This window comes from Metopolophium dirhodum, chromosome 1 (genome assembly GCF_019925205.1).
Source record: "Metopolophium dirhodum isolate CAU chromosome 1, ASM1992520v1, whole genome shotgun sequence".
Lineage (NCBI taxonomy): Eukaryota > Metazoa > Arthropoda > Insecta > Hemiptera > Aphididae > Metopolophium > Metopolophium dirhodum.
The window spans coordinates 927,314-933,313 of record NC_083560.1 but is presented as its reverse complement, the minus strand read 5'-3'; positions in this window follow the sequence as shown (position 1 = coordinate 933,313).

The window sequence follows — 6,000 nt, the reverse complement described above, 5'->3', positions numbered from 1 at the left end:
AAAAAATAAAAATGGTCCAAATATGCAAAAAAATGCAACATACCAACATTAGTTTAAGATTTAAATTTGTAGCTTATCCAGCTACTTTTTGGACTGTTAAAAAATAATAAGGAAATGCATATAAATCTGGGCCCTGATTATTACATATTTATATGAATAGGAAATGTATCAGAATATGCCTAGAGAAAGTTGCTAATTTTTTTAAAAGTTTGAATGTTGTGTATTTATTGTTATTTTGATTTTACAGGTATAGAGATGGGTTAGTACAGTCCAGTAAGCTGTATGTAAAGGCAAAAAATCATAAAACTTCAGATAATAATCTGAAGAAATCTAAATCACGGGAGGTGTATCAATATTGTAAGTAAAATTCTATACTTATTTATATTATATAATTTTAATTTTGTTTGGTAATAACTTATTTATATGAATGGTGATTGGTGAATGTCTCAGAAAATGCCTAGAGAATGTTACTAATTTTTTAAAAGTTTAAAAAGTAGTGTATTTTTAATTATTTTGATTTTACAGGTATACAGATGGGTTAGTACAGTCCAGTAAGCTGTATGGAAAGGCGAAAAATCATTAAACTCCAGATAATAACTTGATGAAATCTACATCATGGCAGGTATATCAAGATTATAAGTAACATTCTATACTTATTTCTATTTAATAATTAATTTATGGTTGGTAGTAAATTGTTCATAAGAATTTGTTATTTTCTAGAATATCCCTAGAAAAAGTTGCTATTTTTTTCAAAAATTTGATTGTTGTGTATTTATAATTATTTTGACTTTCCAGGTATAGTGGAGGATTTGTGCAGTAAAATATGTGGCATGCAATGGCAAAACATCATAAAACTTCAGATAATAACCTAAAGAAATCTAAATCACGGGAGGTGTATCAAGATTGTAAGTAACATTCTATACCTATTTCTATTACATAATTTTAATTTTTGTTTGATAATAACTTATTTATATGAATGAAGAATGTCTCAGAAAATGCCTAGAGGATGTTGCTAATTTTTTTAAAATTTGAAAGTAGTGTATTTATAATTATTTTGATTTTACAGGTATACAGATGGGTTAATACAGTCCAGTATGTGGTATGCAAGAGTGATTAATCATAAGACTCAAGATAACAACAAGATGAAACCTTTATCATGGCTGATGTATCAAAATTGTAAGTAAAATGTCATGCATATTCTTATTATGTATTTATTTCTTTTTTAGGTTATTACTAGAGCCCGGGATTATATTATGCACTTAAAATGTACGAAATATGCATGCATTTATGCACTAATTTTCATTAAAATATGCAAAAAAATGTGAATGAAAATGCATGTTAATTAAAATTTTTTAGTTTAAAAAAGTATATAGTTCATTAAATAATTAATATGGAACAAAAATATGTATGTAGTTGAAATAATTCAACTGTATTTTGTATAGTGTTGCATTTTGAACATTCACTCATCTAAAAAAAAAAAGTCATGAACGAAAATCAATTTAAATAAATTTAGTATATTTTTATAACATTTCTAAGTTACCTGAAGAGTTATAGTTGACTACTAAAGACTTGGATATATTTTCAAATAAAAATGCAAGTCGGTTTTCAGTAAAGATATTCTTGAATCGAGAAAAACTTCGTTCTACATCCATTGAAGACATCGGGGCATACTTATAATTAGAGCCCGGATTTATATGCAAATGCAAGTTCTTCTACAATTCACCTAGAATAATTTTGATTATAAATGTCGACGTTTCGTAATGTGTAGATTCTATGGTTCAATTTTTTTTTTGCATATTTGAATGAAAATGCATATTTATTGATAGTTGCATAAATGTTGCATATTCTACAATTCATAGAATTTACGTCTGTAAAGATACCTACTGTCGATTATAATTTATAAATAACACTTTATACATCGATAAGTTCATATGTCAATCGACATCATCGTTATCAACGGCCGACGAATGACGACAAATATTGGATTTTCTAATGGTAAATTTATTATTTCCTAAGCACGTCCACATTAGATACTGTACAATACGTATTGGGTAACACAGAATTTAGTTTTAGTATGGTCTTTATCGTGCGTAGTGTGAAGTGTACGGAATATTTTGTTTAAAAAAATCTAACGTGCGACTTTTATTTTTATATAATGCTTAAGTAAATAATGCTTCCCGGTACGTAAATGAATATCCAAACATATTTAAAACAGACAGAAATATTTTATTTTGCAATTTTTGTTGTGTAAATGTATCATGTAACAGAAAGTTTCAAGTAGTACAACATTTACAAACTGCAAAACATATATCGAATCACAGATTCAAAGAAGAAAAGACCACTCAACCTTTCATAAAAAAAACATTTAATCAGGTCAGAACTACTAATCAAAATACAAATGAGTTTAACAAAGATTTATGTAATTTTATTGTGGCTAACGATATTTTACTTTTTAAACTCCAATTAAAATCCACAGTTTAAATTGTTTTTTGAAAAATATCTAAAACTCAAATTACCAGATGAATCTACCCTCCAAAAGAACTATTCACCTTTTTGCTATGATGAAGTTATATGTAAAATAAGGACTGAAATAGGGAACAGTCCAATTTGGGTTTCCATCGATGAGACAATTGATGTACAGGGACGATATGTTGCTAGTGTCATAATTGGGAAATTATCATCTGAAGAATGTACAAAACCAATTGTTTTAACGGTTGAGCAATTACAAAAGGCAAATTTTCAAACAATTTTCCAATTATTTAATGACTCTATAAGCATTTTATGGCCAGAAAAAATATTTCATGAAAAAGTACTGTTGTATGTAACAGATGCTGCTCCGTACATGGTTAAATCTGGCGAAGCTCTTAAAGTATTTTACCCTAAATTAATTCATGTAACGTGCATGGCTCATTGACTACACAGAGTAGCTGAAGCTATAAGAGAAAAATATCAAAATGTCGATCGATTAATTTCAAATACTAAAAAGATATTTTTAAAAGCACCTTCACGTGTATATACTTTCAAAGAAATGTATCCCAATTTGAGTTTACCTCCAAAACCTCCACAAATTAAATTTGAAGAAGGAGGGCCAGGAATAGATTTCGCTAGATCTAAATGTACAAATGTGTTGTCAAAAAATTGTGGATATTCTACATTGAAAAAAATCGATGATATAATCAACAGCGAGGTAACTGAATGTGGTGAAGACGAGAAACTGTCAGTTGAAGATTTATCAAGTTTTAAATATGCACCAATTGTATCTTGTGACGTGGAAAGAAGTTTTTCCAAGTACAAAAGTATGCTTCGAGATAATCGTAGGAGTTTTCAATTCGAAAATTTGAATTCCATATTTGTTACTTCATGCTGGTACTCGTCCAATAATAATAATTAATAAATAATAATTTAATATAAATAGAAAATAGTAATACTTTAATTAATTTATAACACTTTTATACTTACACAATGTCATTAATTTTTTTCATTTTTATTGATAAACAATTTTTATACATAATATATTGTTAATTTGTAAAAAAATTCATTTTGCATATTTTTTGCATATTCATGATATGAATCTGCATATTTTATAGATTTTTATTGCATATAAATCCGGGCCCTACTTATAATATACAAAGTGACTGCATGAATAGTTTCCGGTATATTGTTCATTGAAGTGTTTTCTTCAGTTATAATTTTGGATTTTTTTGATAACTGCCGAAATCTGTCTTTTTTTTCAACGACATTTTTAAATTTATTTATATTTCAACATCTTTTGTACAAGATACCACTTTAAATTTATTTTTAATATTTTCAACAATTTTAATAGAATCATTTAACGGAAGATCTTGCTTTTCTTTCGTAACGGCTGTTTTTAGTATTCCATAATTTGAATAAATTAATATGTAGGACATAGTGTTAGGTATTAGCATATGCATTATATTTTAAAAAAAAGCTAAAATATGCATAAAAAATAAAAATGGTCCAAATATGCAAAAAAATGCAACATACCAACATTAGTTTAAGATTTAAATTTGTAGCTTATCCAGCTACTTTTTGGACTGTTAAAAAATAATAAGGAAATGCATATAAATCTGGGCCCTGATTATTACATATTTATATGAATAGGAAATGTATCAGAATATGCCTAGAGAAAGTTGCTAATTTTTTTAAAAGTTTGAATGTTGTGTATTTATTGTTATTTTGATTTTACAGGTATAGAGATGGGTTAGTACAGTCCAGTAAGCTGTATGTAAAGGCAAAAAATCATAAAACTTCAGATAATAATCTGAAGAAATCTAAATCACGGGAGGTGTATCAATATTGTAAGTAAAATTCTATACTTATTTATATTATATAATTTTAATTTTGTTTGGTAATAACTTATTTATATGAATGGTGATTGGTGAATGTCTCAGAAAATGCCTAGAGAATGTTACTAATTTTTTAAAAGTTTAAAAAGTAGTGTATTTTTAATTATTTTGATTTTACAGGTATACAGATGGGTTAGTACAGTCCAGTAAGCTGTATGGAAAGGCGAAAAATCATTAAACTCCAGATAATAACTTGATGAAATCTACATCATGGCAGGTATATCAAGATTATAAGTAACATTCTATACTTATTTCTATTTAATAATTAATTTATGGTTGGTAGTAAATTGTTCATAAGAATTTGTTATTTTCTAGAATATCCCTAGAAAAAGTTGCTATTTTTTTCAAAAATTTGATTGTTGTGTATTTATAATTATTTTGACTTTCCAGGTATAGTGGAGGATTTGTGCAGTAAAATATGTGGCATGCAATGGCAAAACATCATAAAACTTCAGATAATAACCTAAAGAAATCTAAATCACGGGAGGTGTATCAAGATTGTAAGTAACATTCTATACCTATTTCTATTACATAATTTTAATTTTTGTTTGATAATAACTTATTTATATGAATGAAGAATGTCTCAGAAAATGCCTAGAGGATGTTGCTAATTTTTTTAAAATTTGAAAGTAGTGTATTTATAATTATTTTGATTTTACAGGTATACAGATGGGTTAATACAGTCCAGTATGTGGTATGCAAGAGTGATTAATCATAAGACTCAAGATAACAACAAGATGAAACCTTTATCATGGCTGATGTATCAAAATTGTAAGTAAAATGTCATGCATATTCTTATTATGTATTTATTTCTTTTTTAGGTTATTACTAGAGCCCGGGATTATATTATGCACTTAAAATGTACGAAATATGCATGCATTTATGCACTAATTTTCATTAAAATATGCAAAAAAATGTGAATGAAAATGCATGTTAATTAAAATTTTTTAGTTTAAAAAAGTATATAGTTCATTAAATAATTAATATGGAACAAAAATATGTATGTAGTTGAAATAATTCAACTGTATTTTGTATAGTGTTGCATTTTGAACATTCACTCATCTAAAAAAAAAAGTCATGAACGAAAATCAATTTAAATAAATTTAGTATATTTTTATAACATTTCTAAGTTACCTGAAGAGTTATAGTTGACTACTAAAGACTTGGATATATTTTCAAATAAAAATGCAAGTCGGTTTTCAGTAAAGATATTCTTGAATCGAGAAAAACTTCGTTCTACATCCATTGAAGACATCGGGGCATACTTATAATTAGAGCCCGGATTTATATGCAAATGCAAGTTCTTCTACAATTCACCTAGAATAATTTTGATTATAAATGTCGACGTTTCGTAATGTGTAGATTCTATGGTTCAATTTTTTTTTTGCATATTTGAATGAAAATGCATATTTATTGATAGTTGCATAAATGTTGCATATTCTACAATTCATAGAATTTACGTCTGTAAAGATACCTACTGTCGATTATAATTTATAAATAACACTTTATACATCGATAAGTTCATATGTCAATCGACATCATCGTTATCAACGGCCGACGAATGACGACAAATATTGGATTTTCTAATGGTAAATTTATTATTTCCTAAGCACGTCCACATTAGATACTGTAC